Raw genomic sequence first — 17,799 nt, 5'->3', positions numbered from 1 at the left:
ATAGTGAGTCAGAAATATTTATGGTGAAGTGTGCTGAAAGTGAGTGCAGGTTGATAGCATGAACAGAATGTTCTCTCAAAGTCGAATGTGATGACCTAACTGTGTTTGGCAGCCTTCCTTTATGTTTAGCTAAGCATTTTATTTCATGTTGGGAACCTCCTTCCTCTTCTGAAAAGTATCGGTCCTGTAGGGAGCTAGGATTTGGCATGTGCCTCTTTGGTACTGAGACCCAGGCCCTAAGCCTAATTGTCACTGGCTCCCTGGCTGGCTGACTGGGTTGCCATGGCAAAGGGCTGTTAAACTTTCTGTATCTGGGTTTCTCTCACCTGTCAAAATGGCAATATAACTCTTGGCCCTGCCTCCCTCCCTAGGGAGAATGGGAGGGCACTTTGAAAATTAAGTAATAAATGTTGGGAGGGATTTGTGGATGTGACGTATTGTCAAGCGGGTAAGTAATAAATGGGGTGTCTCCAAAGCTCATTTGCCTGAAATACACTTGAGCTTTCCATTTACTTAATCAACCAGCATTTATTAAATGCCTACGAAGTTCACCATATAACACATGGAGTGCTGGGGGGAATACAAAAAGGAGGAAATAAGAGTCTCAGTTCCCAGAGAGCTCATAAACTAACTTCTTTTTTCTCATAGTTCGCTTTTTAAGTTGATTAAGCATCAAGATGAACAGTGCCTGTGGTTTATTTAAAAAGCTCCTTCTCCATGATAACTTCTAGTTACATCATAAGTAACTAGTAGTGATTAGTTGTTCTCAGAACTAGTGGATATTTTCTCATTCTGGATGGACTCATAAAAAGGGCAACAATTTTCCACAGTCCTGATCAGGGGTGATACGAGACAATGAAAGACTACAGTCTGGCATTATTGGGAAGTGGGACATTGGCTAATAGTATGGTCTCTTGTGTCCAAAGGTCTGGGTTTGGGTCCTGGCTCTGCCACTTTCTAGCTGCAAGACTCTTGGTAATTACTGAGCCTTTCTGTATCTTGTTTCCTTATCGCTGAAGAAAAAAAAAAAAGTAAGAATAGGGTCTACCTCAGGACTGTTTTCAAGATTAAGTAAGTTAATATGTACAAGGTGCTGAGAATGGTACCTGGCACCTTGTAAATGCTCAGAAAAATGTTAGCTGTGATCATCACCTTCTGTGGGTAATGGAGGAAATGATGGCACTGAAAGAATACTGTCATTTTCTTTGCTTATATTATAAAAAATATAAATATCCTTTTTAAATTCAGATTCCCCAACTTTTGCCCAGATCTACCAAAATCACTTAGTGTGTGTGCCTGTGTGTTAGTCAATCAGTTGTGTCCAACTCTTTGCGACCCTATGGACTGCAGCCCTCCAGGTTCCTCTGTCTATGGAATTCTCCAGGCAAGAATACTAGAGTGGGTAGTCATTCCCTTCTCCAGGGGATCTTCCCGACCCAGGGATCAAACCCAGGTCTTCTGTATTGAAGGTGGATTCTTTACCTTCTGAGCCACCAGGGAAGCCCAAAATCACTTAGGGTTGCCCCCAAATCCCAAGCTGCTTATTCAGAAATAGAAAGCAGACCATACAAGCCTAGCTTATAGCATTAGGGAACTAAACTAAACTATTTTATTCTGAGAGCCTCACACTGGTTCAAGACCCAGAAAAGCGGCAGAGGGTAGCTGTGAAGTGGACTGGAAAGAACACCAAGCTTAGAGTCTAAACTCTGGCTTTACCTTTTATTACCTGGGATAGGTCTAGGATATGTCTTCAAGTTTACTGAACTGCAGCTTACCCATCCTGATTGTGTAAAAATCACAGTAGGTAAAATTTCTGGGGGCTTAGCATGAATTGAAACAGTGGTAATACACTGTACCAAATTGTACTAGAAGGTACTGTATTCTCTCCCACCGTACATGTGTAGTTTTTTTTTTTTTTAAAGAAAAGCCAAAATTGTGAATCACTGTATTGTATACCTGCAACTTACATAATATTGTACATCATCTGTACTTCAATTTAAAAAAAGAAAGCCAATCATACTTAAGAATATCTTTGATGAAACAGCAAAAGTTATTAATTCTTGACCCATGAAGTATATATCTTTTTTAATATTCTGTATGGTGAAATGGGAAGTAATCATTAGCACTCGTGCTGACTGGTGAAGTACTGTGGTTGTCATAGAGAAAAGCATTTTATTACTTGACAGAATGATTGATAATGAAACTAATAACTATTAGTTATTCTTGACAATAAACAAAACAAGTCTAACACTTGAAGGAAACATAAGATAGTATTCAGTTCAGTTCAGCCACTCAGTCGTGTTTGACTCTTTGTGACCCCATGGACTGCAGCACGCCAGGCTTCCCTGTCCATCATCAACTCCCAGAGCTTGCTCAAACTCATGTCCATCGAATTGATGATGCTATCCAACTATCTCATCCTCTGTCATCCCTTTTTCCTCCTGCCTTCAGTCTTTCCCAGCATCAGGGTCTTTTCTAATGAGTCAGTTCTTCACATCAGGTGACCAAAGTATTGGAGCTTCAGCTTCAGCATCAGTCATTCCAATGAATAGTCAGGACTGTTTTCCTTTAGGATGGACTGACTTGATCTCCATACAGTCCAAGAAACTCTCAAGAGTCTTCTCCAACACCACATTTCAAAAATAACAATTCTTCAATGCTCAGCTTTCTTTCTGGTCCAACTCTCACATCCATACATGACTACTGGAAGATAGTATTGGTTGCCAATAATAAAATTTGAGCTTTCCAGCAAAAATTTAAAATTAGGAAAAATTTTAGCCACTACATTGAGCTTGGCAATTTTTACTAATGAGATAGATGGTGATATTAATAGATGTGATGTTTCTATATTACTTGATAAATGTGTTCATATCTGGAAGATCTATATAACTCAGAGGACCAATGTTTTCTAAATGAACAATGCATGGTGTTGCAAAATCATAAGTGAATAAAATATCTATTAAATTTGCAAGATAAATCAATCCACTCTAATATAACAGATTATGAAAAGCTCATTGGTATGGTTTTAGATTTCACATTACAACTAATCTTTAAGAAACTCCAATTTGTCTGCTGGAGAGGATGTAGAGAAAAGGGAACCCTTCTACACTGTTGGCGGGAAAGTATGCCATAGTGCAGCCACTATGGAAAACAGTATGAAGGTTCCTTAATAAACTAGAGTTACCATGTAATCCAGCAGTTCCACTCCTGGGCCTATATTCAAACAAAATGAACACTCTAATTCAGAAAGACACATGTACCTCAATATTCATAGCAGTGCTATTTACAGTAGCCAAGACATGGAAACTACTTAGATGTCCACTGACAGGTGAATGGATAAAGATGTAGTATATACATACAATGGAATATTACTTATCCATAAAAAGGAAAGAAATAATGCCATTTGCAGCAACATGGATGAATCTAGAGATTATCATACTGAAGTAAGACAAAGAAAGACAAATATCATATGATATCACTTGTATGTGGAACCTAAAATAAAAAAGAACTTATTTATGAAACAAATAGACTCACAGACATAGAAAACAAACTGCTGCTGCTGCTAAGTCACTTCAGTCGTGTCTGAATCTGTGCGACCCCATAGACGGCAGCCCACCAGGTTCCCCCGTCCCTGGGATTCTCCAGGCAAGAACACTGGAGTGGGTTGCCATTTCCTTCTCCAATGCATGAAAGTGAAAAGTGAAAGTGAAGTCACTCAGTCGTGTCCCACTCTTCATGACCCCATGGACTGCAGCCTACCAGGCTCCTCCGTCCATGGGATTTTCCAGGCCAGAGTACTGGAGTGGGGTGCCATTGCCTTCTCCCTGAAAACAAACTAATAGTTACCAAAAGGAAGGAGGGATAAATTAGAAGTTTAGTATTAACATATACACATTACTATACATAAAATAGATAAACAACACAGACTTACTACAAGCACAACACACTATATTCAATATTTTGTAATAACCTAAATGGAAAAAACTGAAAACGAATATATATAACTGAATCTCTTTGCTATATACCTGAACCATTGTAACTCAACTATACTTCAATTAAAAACATGTCAAAAAAAAAAAGCTACCATGTGTCAAATTTTGGTACAATACTAAATAATAAATCAAACCCCCTATGACTTTACAGTGGAAGTGAGAAATAGATTTAAGGGACTAGATCTGATAGACAGAGTGCCTGATGAACTATAGACAGAGGTTCATGACATTGTACAGGAGACAGGAATCAAGGCCATCCCCAAGAAAAAGAAATGCAAAAAAAGCAAAATGGCTGTCTGAGGAGGCCTTACAAATAGCTGTGAAAAGAAGGGAAGTGAAAAGCAAAGGAGAAAAGGAAAGCTATACCCATTTGAATGCAGAGTTCCAAAGAAAAGCAAAGAGAGATAAGAAAACCTTCCTCGGTGATCAATGTAAAGAAATAGAGGAAAACAATAGAATGGGAAAGACTAGAGATGTCTTCAAGAAAATTAGAGATACCTAGGGAACATTTCAGAGAAGGCAATGGCACCCCACTCCAGTACTCTTGCTTGGAAAATCCCATGGACAGAAGAGCCTGGTGGGCTGCAGTCCATGGGGTCATGAAGAGTCGGACACGACTGAGTGACTTCACTTTCACTTTTCACTTTCATGCATTGGAGAAGGAAATGGAAACCCACTGGAGAATCCCAGGGACGGGGGAACCTGGTGGGCTGCCGTCTATGGGGTCGCACAGAGTTGGACACGACTGAAGCAACTTAGCAGCAGCAGCAGCAGCAGCAGGGAACATTTCATGCAAAGATGGGCTCAATAAAGGACAGAAATGGGATGGACCTAACAGAAGCAGAAGATATTAAGAAGAGGTGGCAAGAATACACAGAAGAACTGTACAAAAAAGATCTTCATGATCCAGATAACCACGATGGTGTGATCACTCACCTAGAGCCAGACATCCTGGAATGTGAAGTCAAGTGGGCCTTAGAAAGCATCACTACGAACAAAGCTAGTGGAGGGGATAAGATTCCAGCTGAGCTATTTCAAATCCTAAAAGATGATGCTGTGAAAGTGCTGCACTCAATATGCCAGCACATTTGGAAAACTCAGCAGTGGCCACAGGACTGGAAAAGGTCAGTTTCCATTCCAATCCCAAAGAAAGGCAATGCGAATGCTCAAACTACCACATGATTGCACTCATCTCACACATTAGTAACGTGATGCTTAAAATTCTCCAAGCCAGGCTTCAGCAATACCTGAACTGTGAAATTCCTGATGTTCAAGCTGGATTTAGAAAAGGCAGAGGAACCAGAGATCAAATTACCAGCATCTGCTGGATCATCTAAAAAGCAAGAGAATTCCAGAAAAACATCTATTTCTGCTTTACTGACTATGCCAAAGCCTTTGACTGTGTGGATCACAATAAACTGTGAAAAATTCTGAAAGAGATGGGAATACCAGACCACCTGACCTGCCTCTTGAGAAACCTGTATGCAGGTCAAGAAGCAACAGTTAGAACTGGACATGGAACAACAGACTGGTTCCAAATAGGAAAAGGAGTCCATCAAGGCTGTATATTGTCACCCTCCTTATTTAACTTATATGCAGAGTACATAATGAGAAATGCTGGGCTGGAAGAAGCACAAGCTGGAATCAAGATTGCAGGGGGAAATATCAATAACCTCGAATGTGCAGATGACACCACGCTTATGATAGAAAGTGAAGACGAACTAAAGAGCCTCTTGATGAAAGTGAAAGAGGAGAGTGAAAAAGTTGGCTTAAAGCTCAACATTCAGAAAACGAAGATCATGGCATGTGGTCCCATCACTTCATGGGAAATAGATGGGGAAACAGTGGAAATAGTGGCTGACTTTATTTTGGGGGGCTCCAAAATCACTGCAGATGGTGATTGCAGCCATGAAATTAAAAGACGCTTACTCCCTGGAAGGAAAGTTATGACCAACCTATACAGCATATTAAAAAACAGAGACATTACTTTGCCAACAAAGGTCCATCTAGTCAAGGTTATGGTTTTTCCAGTAATCATGTATGGATGTGAGAGTTGGACTATAAAGAAAGCTGAGCACCGAAGAATTGATGCTTTTGAACTGTGGTGTTGGAGAGAACTCTTGAGAGTCCCTTGGACTGCAAGAAGATCCAACCAGTCCATCCTAAAGGAGATCAGTCCTGGGTGTTCATTGGAAGGACTTATGCTGAAGCTGAAACTCCTATACTTTGGCCACCTGATGCGAAGAGCTGACTCATTTGAAAAGACCCTGATCTAGGAAAGATTGAGGGCAGGAGGGAAGGGGACGACAGAGGATGAGATGGCTGGATGGCATCACCGACTCAATGGACATGGGTTTGGGTGGACTCTGGGAGTTGGTGATGGACAGGGAGGCCTGGCATGTTGCAATTCATGGGGTCACAAAGAGTCAGACATGACTGAGCGACTGAACTGAAGTGAACTGAAATTATTTGAGAAGTTGTAAAAGTACCTCCCTTCTCCAACTGTATGAAGCCAGCTTTTCCTCATATATTTCAACCAGAACAATATATTACAACAGATTGAATGCAGCAAGGGGAGAATCCAGCTGTCTGCTCTTAAGCCACATAGTAGATCAACAACAATAGAATTAGCGACAAACTCAGGTGGCTCATTGAAAAAGAATCTGCCTGCCAATGCAGGAGATGCAAGAAACTTGAGTTTGATCCCTGGGCTGGGAAGGTCCCCTGGAGAAAGAAATGGCAACCCATTCCAGTGTTCTTGCTGGGAAAATCCCATAGACAGAGGAGCTACTTGGCGGGCTACAGTCGGTGGGGTCACAAAGAGTCAGACAGACATACAAAGGGTGTACAGTGATATCTTCTTGTTTTAATTTCCATTTCCCTGAAGATATATTATGTGGAACATTTTTTCATATGCTTTTTTGCATTTTTTCTTCTTTGGTGAGGTGTCTTTTAAAGTCTTGGTGGTGGTTGTAGTTGAGCTGCTAAGTCATGTCCAACTCTTGCAACCCCATGGACAATAGCCCTCCAGGCTACTATGTCCTCTGTCCATGGGATTTTCCAGGCAAGAACACTGGAGTGGGTTGCCATTTCATTCTCCAGGATATGTTCCCAATCTAGAGATTGAACCTGGGTCTTGTGCATTGCAGGTGGATTCTTTAACCGATTGAACCACCAGAGACGCCCCTTAAAAATCTTGGTCCATGTTTTATTGGGGTTGCTTTCTTACCACTCATTTTAAGAGTTCTTTGTATATTTTGGATAATAGTATTTTATCAGATGTGCCTTTTGCAAATGTTTTCTTCATCTGTGGCTTGTCTTCTCATTCTGTTGATATTGTCTTTTGCAGAACAGACATTTTTAATTTTAATAAAGTCTCATGTATAAATTATTTATTTCACAAATCATGTCCTTTTTGTCATATCTAAAAAGTCATTTCCATACTCAAGATCAGATCATCTGGGTTTTCTTGTATGTTATCTTCCAGGAATGTTGTAATTTTGCTTTTTATGTTTGGATCCATGATCCATTTTGAGTTAATTTTTGTGAATGGTGTAAGATCTGTGTCTAGATTCATTTTTTGCTTGTGAATGTCCAGTTGTTTCAGCACTATTTGTTGAAAAAACTATCCTTGCTCCTTTGTAGTGACTTTGCTTCTTTGTCAAAGATCAGTTAACTACACATAGGAGTCAACTGGGCTCTATTTCTGGTCTCTATTTTCTTTCATGGGTGTATAATGTCTATTCTTTCACTGATACCACAGTGACTTGATTACTGTAGCCTTACAGCAAGTCTTGAAGTTGGGTAATGTCAGTCCCCCAACTTTGTTCTTCTCCTACAGTATTATGTTGGCTATTCTGGGTCTTTTGCTTCTAATATAAACTTTAGAATCAGTATGTCAATATCCACAAAATAACTTGCCAAGATTTAGGTTGGGATTGCACTGAATCGATATTTATTTTAAATCTTACTTCTTGCTTTGTCACTGTGGATGGCTTTTTTTTTTTTTTTTTTTTTTTTACCATCCCCATGCCTTAGATATCTATGTGTAAGATGAGAACAATAACAATGATTTGTAACAATGCCTGCCATGGTAATAAGTACCCTTCAGATGTTAGCTATTATCATCATTATTATTGTATCAGTGTCACCATGGTCATTATTACTAGTACCACATTGGGAGACATAGTTCATTCAGAGGCACAGAGCTAGAGGTGGAGTCAGCAGAATTGGAATTTTTTCTCTCTCAAACCAGATTATGCCCTATCTCCCACTCACCACTCTGCCGTTTCAGCCTTTGTCATCTACAAAAGAAGGGAAAGAAGGATGAGAAAGCTTCTATAGTTCAAACACATACCGTCACAGATATTGAATCAAGCCACTAAAAAAAATATTTGTTAGAAAACAAAATTGAAATGGACACATTTTTAAAATCTTATTGGCTTTATTCAACAGTTCATAAATTGGCAGCATCCCATCTAGCAGACAGAAAGGAGTTTTGAAGAACTGTGCAAAATGCAAGACTTTTACAGGTAGGGGCAGGACAAGGTTGTTCCTAGTAGAGTAGATTGTTTATTGCAAAGTCACTTTCCTTTCAGTTCAGTTCAGTCACTCAGTTGTGTCCGACTCTTTGTGACCCCATGAACCGCAGCACGCCAGGCCTCCCTGTCCATCACCAACTCCCGGAGTTCACTCAGACTCACGTCCATCGAGTCAGTGATGCCATCCAGCCATCCCATCCTCTGTCGTCCCCTTCTCCTCCTGCCCCCAATCCCTCCCAGCATCAGAGTCTTTTCCAATGAGTCAACTCTTTGCATGAGGTGGCCAAAGTACTGGAGTTTCAGCTTCGGCATCATTCCTTCCAAAGAAATCCCAGAGTTGATCTCCTTCAGAATGGACTGGTTGGATCTCCTTGCAGTCCAAGGGACTCTCAAGAGTCTTCTCCAACACCACAGTTCAAAAGCATCCATTCTTTGGTGGTCAGCTTTCTTCACAGTCCAACTCTCACATCCATACATGACCACTGGAAAAACCATAGTCTTGACTAGACAGACCTTTGTTGGCAAAGTAATGTCTCTACTTTTCAATATGCTATCTAGGTTGCTTTCCTTTAGGGGACAGCAAAGGTCTATCAGGCACATTACCTCACTAGTGCTGACCAGCTAATTCCAGACTGACTGGTTTAAGAATCCACTCCTGTTGATGGTTGCTCTAGATTGCTTCCATGTCTTGGCAATTTAAATAGTGCTTCATTGAACACTGGGGTGTATGTATCTTTTTGAATTAAGATTTTCCTCAGATATATGCCCAAGAATGAAAGACTAAAAAAAATGTACAACCTAAAAGTTCTATTTTCATTTTTTTAAAGAAATCTCCATATTGTTCTCCATAGTGGCTACTCCAATTTATATTCTCACCCACAGTGTACGGGGAGCTTCCCTTTTCTCCATACCGTCTCCAATACTTATTGTTTCTAGATTTTTTTTGGTGATGGCCATTCTGATACCAAGAAGATGTGGTACATATATACAATGGAATATTCTCAGCCATAAAAATAACAAAATAATGCCATTTTTCAGCAACATGGATGGACCTAGAGACCTAGAGACTGAAGCAAGTCAGACAGAGAAAGATAAATGTCATATGATATTGCTTATACAGGGAATCTAAAAAAGAATGGTGCAAATGAACTTATACAAAAGAGAAAGAGTCACAGATGTAGAAAGCAAACATGATTACCAGAGCAGGTAAGAGGAACGGATAAACTGGGAGATTGGGATTGACATATACACATACTATAAATAAAATAGATAACTAATTAAGATCTACTGTATAGCATCAGGAACTCTACTCAATACTCTGTAATGGCCTATATGAGAAAGGAATCTAAAAAAGAGTGTATATATATGTATAGCTGATTCACTTTGCTGTACAGCTGGAACTAACACATTTTAAATCAACCCTACTCCAATAAAATTTTTAAAAATAAAAATAAAAAAAGTCTACTCCTGGAAAAGGTTAAAACTGTAATTAAGTTAGGTGTTAAGTCTCGGTTTGGTGACATGGACTCACTTCAAGTGACTCCATTTTGGACCTATTTTCTCTTTTTTAACAGTATTAATAGCCAGGTTTAAATGTAGAAGCCAAATTTCTTTGTCTGGCATTCAAATTCAGTCAGTATCAGCTGTCTGCTGTCAACTGAAAAAAATGAACACCCTAAAAATTGAGAATTATATTTTATTTGGTTGACTTACTGAGGACTTAAGCCTGGGATACAGCCTCTTAGATAGCTCTGGGGACAGTTCTGAAGAGATATGGGAGGGGCCAGGATATATAGGAGCTTTACCAAAAAAAGCCCGTGGGACTACCCTGGTGGTCCAGTGATTAAGACCGTGTGCTTCCAAAACAGGATGCAAGTTTAATCCCCTGTTGATGAACTAAGGTCCCACATGCCACATGGCACAACAAAACAATAAATAAAATCTAATTACTTATTTTTTAAAAGTCCCCCAAAACCAAATGAACAAAAAAGACCAGGTAGTAAGAGAACATCGAAAGATTACTGCTAATTAAAGAAAGATTAGATATATAAAGTTAATGAACTTAGTGCTTTTCTGTATATGAGAAGGTGTAAGAGTCTGGGCTTAATGAAGGTATTCCTTTGGTACGCGCCTTAACTATTAGGGCCAGTATTTTGTTTTTATCTCCATCCTGAATCTCCTTAGAGTGTGCTGTTGGTGGCTGCAGTGGCTGTTGGCTTGATGGCCACACATCTTTTGTTTACTGTTATGGCCGGTGACATGCTTAGTCCACACTGCCATCGAATGCTTCTGTAGCTGCCCTTATGGAAGCAGACACTATTCCAGGAGGTACAGACCTCGCAAGCCCATGTGGTAGATCATGACATCAAAGCCAGGGAGGTGAGGGACTGCCTGACAGCTAGCTAGCAGCAGAAGTGATATCAGGCCCAATTTACAGATTTCCTCTGCCCTGGGCTGCTTTCACTGGGAGGCTCAAGTGTTCTCTGAAAGAAATGACTAGTCTAAAACCTGCAGTAGCCACAAGTGCTGAGTGTAGACCAGAGAGTTGGGTCCCTTTGCGTGGCCCGTGAGCTTGCTCCAGGAGGATCCAGCTAGATCTGGGAAGATAATGGATTACAGCCAGGGGCTTGTTAGCAACACGGGTGATAGCAATGATTTAGACATGCGTTTTTATTTTATTTTATTCCGGTCACAAAATGCTTTTGTGTTGTTTCAGCCAAATGTTGCTCTGATGCTTCCAGTCTTTGCCAAACTGAGGACCAGACCATTTGCTTGTTTTACTTACTAAGTGAGCAGCTACAGATGGCAAATAAACCGAACATTATTCTTTATTAGTAAAAAGTTAAAACGAAATTCCCTGTGTTTATGACAAGGCTCCTTTGTTAAGTGAACACAAAGATTTGTTTACATTTCCTTTGTTCTTCCTGGAAACATGCTGCTTGAACCAGCTACTACACTGATTTCAAGATGTCTTATAACCCTTGTTTTTGTTTTTAGGTAAATATGATTTAGAGCTGCACAGACAAATTAACTATTCTTGCCAGCAATGTGCTAGTTATGTGACTTCAGGCAGGTGGCCTCACCTCTCAGATCTCCTGTTCTGTAAATTCAGGACTGAACTCAGCCAGGAAACTAATCAATTTGATGGATAATCATCCCTCATTTTTAAGTACAAGTTATTCGTGAGAAAATGAAAAAAAAAAAAAAACCTGACAATAACAGAAACGTTCATATGCTGCTTGCTGTGTGCCAGACCCTGTTCAAAACACTGTGTATAATTAATTTAATCCTCACAATAACCCTATGAGGATGATAAAAGTATTGTCCTAATTTCACAGATAACAAAACTTGAAGCACAGAGAGGTTAAATAACTTGCCCAAAGTCACACAGCTGATAAGCATCAGAACCAGGATGTAAATGTAGGCATTCCAGTTTCAGAGCCTGTGAGGGTTGATTTATCTGGTGGATCAGTTCAGTTCAGTCGCTCAGTCGTGTCTGACTCTTTGTGACCCCATGACTGCAGCACGCCAGGCCTTCCTGTCCATCACCAACTCCCGGAGTTCACTCAGACTCACGTCCATCGAGTCAGTGATGCCATCCAGCCATCTCATCCTCTGTCGACCCCTTCTCCTCCTGTCCCCAATCCCTCCCAGCATCAGAGTCTTTTCCAATGAGCTAACTCTTCGCATGAGGTGGCCAAAGTATTGGAGTTTCAGCTTTAGCATCATTCTTTCCAAAGAAATCCCAGGGCTGATCTCCTTCAGAATGGACTGGTTGAATCTCCTTGCAGTCCAAGGGACTCTCAAGAGTCTTCTCCAACACCACAGTTCAAAAGCACCAATTCTTTGGTGGTCAGCTTTCTTCACAGTCCAACTCTCACATCCATACATGACCACTGGAAAAACCATAGCCTTGACTAGACGGACCTTTGTTGGCAAAGTAATGTCTCTGCTTTTGAATATGCTATCTAGGTTGGTCATAACTTTGCTTCCAAGGAGTAAGCATCTTTTAATTTCATGGCTGCAGTCACCATCTGTAGTGATTTTGGAGCCCAGAAAATAAAGTCTGACACTGTTTCCACTGTTTCCCCATCTATTTCCCATGAAGTGATGGGACCAGATGCCATGATCTTCGTTTTCTGAATGTTGAGCTTTAAGTCAACTTTTTCACTCTCCTCTTTCACTTTCATCAAGAGGCTTTTTAGTTCCTCTTCACTTTCTGCCATAAGGGTGGTGTCATCTGAGGTTATTGATATTTCTCCTGGCAATCTTGATTCCAGCTTGTGCTTCTTCCAGTCCAGCATTTCTCATGATGTCCTCTGCATATAAGTTAAATCAGCAGGGTGACAATATACAGCCTTGACGTACTCCTTTTCCTATTTGGAACCAGTCTGTTGTTCCATGTCCAGTTCTAACTGTTGCTTCCTGACCTGCAAACAGGTTTCTCAAGAGGCAGGTCAGGTGGTCTGGTATTCCCATCTCTTTCAGAATTTTTCACAGTTTATTGTGATCCACACAGTCAAAGGCTTTGGCATAGTCAATAAAGCAGAAATAGATATTTTTCTGGAACTGTCTAGCTTTTTCAATGATCCAGCGGATGTTGGCAATTTGATCTCTGGTTCCTCTGCCTTTTCTAAAACCAGCTTGAACATCTGGAAGTTGGATCAGCCCATACTAAATTGTTTTCAATAAATTTGAGTACAGCTTCAGAGGATACTGGCTTCCCTGATGGCTCAGGCTGATTATAATATAGGAGACCCGTTTGATTCCTGGGTCAGGATGGGTTTGCTTGGAGAATCCCATGGACAGAGGAGCTTAATGGGCACAAAGAGTCGGACACGACTGAGTGATCAGCACTTTCACTTTTCAGAGAATGGTTGAAATACTCTACCCAGCGACAGTACTCTCTGTCTCTGGGCTGATCTGTGTTCCTAGAAGAAAAAATTTGAAGAACTGTGTGTCTGTGACTGTATCATGTGAAGTAACTGGGCTTTGGGAGCAAAAGAAGTTGTTAAGTTCCTGTTCACCCTTTTACATTTTATGCTATGGGGGCCAAGAAGCTTGCTGGGAGTTTAGGCAACTGCCTCTGGGTGGGTGGGGGGCGGGGAGAGGGGGAGGCGGGGACAAAGAAATAAAGTAGAAATGGCTTTTTTTTCTTGACTAAAACTCAGCAGTCATGAGATGCCTCAGTGATGATGTCTCACCACTAAGATGCTTGGCACCCAAAAATTGTTGTTCTGGCCTCTGGGGAGTGAGGTTGATATTGGCTGGCTTTGATATTTAACGTAGGTAGAAATCTGGTAGGGAGAACCAAGCTGTGGGAGTACTTGGGAGCTGGTACACCTCTTGCCACTGAAGACAACCCTCCAACTCAAAGCTGGAGGCGTGCTCCTGAAAAGACAGGAAGCAGGATGAAGCTTCAAAGAGAAGGGCCTGCAGGGCATATCAGGTCAAGTGAGGTACTTGGCTTTGGGAGGGAAACCATAACACCAGTCAGAACACGTGCCAAAATCTTAGACCCATTCACCGGATAATCCTGGCTGGAGGTAGGGGAAAATCACAACCCTGGCTGTATATGGAAATGTGTAAATGCTAGCTCTTCTTTAAGGAAGAAATCTGAATTCTACCCCCACTCCTCAGTGGAGCTCAAGCTACCAAAGCCATCTGATGGAGTGGAAAGTGCTAGGTTTTGGAACCAGGGAAAACTGAACCAGACCTTGACAAGTCACTTAGCCTCTGTGGTCCTGTGTCTCCTCATTGTCAAGCGGCTATAACAGCTCCTCATTTCCAGGGTTATTGGACAGGTAAATATTAAGGTAAAGCCCCTGGCATATGGCAGGACTTAGGGTGTGTTTGTTCTTACTACTGAACTAACCAGCTGGCACAGTTGGACTTTGTCTAGCTGCTTGGCTGAGCCTGAGGACCCAAAGCTGTTAGTGTTGGAAGCTTGGGGTATAATGTACAACTTACTGTGTGACCACAGGGCCAACCAGCTAATCTCCGAGACATCTCCTTATCTGCAGCCAGGCATTGTGATTTCTGTGCATTTCCTGCTTTGCGGGATTGTTAGAGGCTAACAGGAGACAAGGTAAAAGCATTATACAGAAGTTATTATAAAAATAGCAGAGGGACTTCCCTGGCAGTCCAGTGGCTAAATCTTTGTCTTCCACTGCAGGGGGTGCAGGTTCCATCCCTGCTTGTGGAGCTGCATTCTCACACGCCTTGTGGCCAAAAAAACAAAACAAAAGAGAAGCAATACTGTAACAAATTCAATAAAGACTGTAAAAGTGGTCCACATTAAAAAAAATCTTAAAAGTAATTTAAGAAAAATAAAAATAATAGACCATTGGTTAACATTTTTGAGTGCTTACCTTTTGCCATGGGGCTTCCCTGGTGGCTCAGATGGTAAAGAATCTGCCTGAAATGTGGGAGACTGGGGTTCAGTCCCTGGGTCAGAAAGATCCTCTGGAGAAGGGAATGGCAACCTGCTCCAGTATTCTTGCCTCAAGAAGTTCATGGACAGAGGAGCCTGGCAGGCTACAGTCCATGATGAGTCGGACGTGACCGAGTGACTAACACTTTCACTTTCGTCTTTGCCATAGCTAGTTTAAATATCTTCCAAGTCTCTCCTGATTTAATTTTAATCCTCTCACAGTTTTGTCAGGTAGTCTTCTTTATTATTTCTGTTTTTTAGTTGGTTAAACTGAGGTATAGAAAAAGTTAAGTAACTTGCCCAAAGTCACCCAGGGGACAGACACTGGATTCCAACACAATTAAATTCCAGAATCTGCCCAATGAAGTATTAATAGCTATGCTTATATTGGCATTGTTGTGTGACGGCTACTTCTGGGTTTCTTTTCTACAGAGAGTGCATAGTTATCCACTCTTTAGGTTCCCAATAGAATTGCAAAGCCATTCCAGTAGCTCCAGAAAACCACCTGTAAACTAGTTTCTACTCTCTGACCACACCTCACACATTAGGAACACATGATAAATGCCATTCACATGCATGACTCATTCCTGTGGAGCTGCCCAGACTTTGACAACCTCTCTACCCAATTGTTTGTGGAAAATTAAAGCAAATAGTGAATGATTTATTGTTGGCCTTTATGAAAGCATTTACAGTCATCTGAGTGGTTAAATTAGCCAGTTGTTGTTGTTCAGTCACTAATTCTTGTCCAACTCTTTGCAATGCCATGAACTGCAGCATGCCAGGCCTCCCTGTCCATCACCATATCCCAGAGCTTGCTCAAAGTCATGCCTATTGAGTCAATGATGCCATCCAACCATCTCACCCTCTGTCGCCCTCTTCTCCTCTTGCCCTCAATCATTCCCAGCATCAGGGTCTTTTCTAATGAGTCAGCTCTTCACATCAAGTGGCCAAAGAGTTAGAGCTTCAGCTTTAACATCAGTCCTTCCAATGAATATTCAGGGTTGATTTCCTTTAGGATTGGCTGATTTGATCTCCTTGCAGTCCATGGGACTCTCAAGAGTCTTCTCCAGCACCACAGTTTGAAAGCTTCAGTTCTTCAATGCTCAGCCTTCTTTATGGTTCAACTCTCATATCCATACATGACTACTGGAAAAACAATAGCTTTGACTATACGGACCTTTGTCAACAAAGTGATGTCTCTGCTTTTTACTAATACACTGTCTAGTTTTGTCATAATTTTTTAATTTCATGATTGTAGTCACCATCTGCAGTGATTTTGGAGCCCAAGAAAACAAAATCTGACACTGTTTCCACATTTTCCCCATCTATTTGCCATGAAGAGATAGGACCAGATGCCATGATCTTCGGTTTTTGAATGTTGAATTCTAAGCCAGCTTTTTCACTCTCCTCTTTCACCTTCAAGAAGAGACTCTTTAGATCCTCTTCACTTTCTGCCGTTAAAGTGTTATTATCTGCATATCTGAGGTTGTTGATATTTCTCCCAGACAGTCTTGATTCCAGCTTGTGTTTCATCCAGCTGGGCATTTCGCAGGCTGTACTCTATATATATGTTATATAAGCAGGGTGACAATATGCAGCCTTGACGTACTTCTTTCCCAGTTGTGAACCAGTCCATTGTTCCATGTCGAGTTGTAACTATTGCTTCTTGTCCTGCGTACAGGTCTCTCAGGAGGCAGGTAATGTGGTCTGGTATTCCCATCTCATTAAGAATATTCCACAGTTCATTGTGATCCACACAGTCAAAGGCTTTAGCATAAATTAGCCAGTTAGATATCTCAAAAACAAGTTGTCAATAAAATTCTATTAAATTCAACAAATTTACTGTGTTCTGCCTGTGCTGCCATACATTTAGGCACTTGTGGCTGTTTAACTTATATTTTAAAATTCAGTTCCTGGTACTTCTGTTGCATTCAAGTGGTTAAGACTTTGCCTTCCATGCAGGGTGTTCAGGTTCGATCCCTGGTCAGGGAGCTAAGATCCCACCTGCCTCATGGTCAAAAAACCAAAATGCAAAAAGCAGAAACAATTTTGTTACAAATTCAATGAAGACTTTAAAAATGGTCCACATTAAAAAAAAAAAAAAAGACCTCAGTTCTTTAGTCACTATAGTCATATTTCATCTGCTAAATAGGTCGACTTGTGACTACTAGCTACCAGTTAGACAATGCAGATTACCGAACATGTCCATTATAGCAGAAAGTGCTGCTGGATAATGCTGCCAGATGGTAGGATACTCTGAGGATGCAGTGATGACCAAAACATTCTGCCTGCTCCTAAGGGCTTACTGTCTAGCAGTGAAGACAGCTGCTTAGCAAGCCATCCCAGGTTTTAGTGAGGGAAGGACAGAGGGCAATGGGAGGTATTGAGGCGGGGGATCTACCCAAGGATGAATGGTCAAGAAAAATGAAGTCAAAGAAAACTCCATATATGGTATTGAGTAATTGACCAATTTTTAAACTTTGTTGTACTTAGTTTTTAAAAATTAAATCAATTATTTACTCTGCAACTGGATTCCATAACTATATTTAAAATATTATTGAAGAATAACCTTAAAATTTATTCAATATTAAAATGTTTAATGTAATAAATCTCAGAATAAGCCGAATGCAAAACAGTATGATTCCATTTATGTGAATTCTAGAACAGGCAAATTAATCTCTGATGGTAGAAATCAGAGCTATAGTTGCCTGGCATTGGGGAGGGGTTGTAAGTAGGAGGAGTGATTGACTATTAACGATCTTGGGGGTACTTTCTGGGATATTGATAATGTTCTGTTGTTCTATCCCTTGATAGGGACATTGGTTACAGAGGC

At 40.8% G+C, this 17,799-nt stretch overlaps 1 protein-coding gene across 1 annotated transcript in view; it reads left to right on the top strand.

The window, feature by feature from the left end:
* ROR1 (receptor tyrosine kinase like orphan receptor 1) overlaps positions 1-17,799 on the top strand; it is a 469,844-nt gene that overhangs the window by 308,087 nt on the left and 143,958 nt on the right. The gene's annotated exons all lie outside the window — the stretch shown is intronic.

Source organism: Bos indicus, chromosome 3 (assembly GCF_029378745.1).
Source record: "Bos indicus isolate NIAB-ARS_2022 breed Sahiwal x Tharparkar chromosome 3, NIAB-ARS_B.indTharparkar_mat_pri_1.0, whole genome shotgun sequence".
Lineage (NCBI taxonomy): Eukaryota > Metazoa > Chordata > Mammalia > Artiodactyla > Bovidae > Bos > Bos indicus.
Note: the sequence above shows the minus strand (reverse complement) of the source record. Positions and strands in the feature narration are given on the sequence as shown.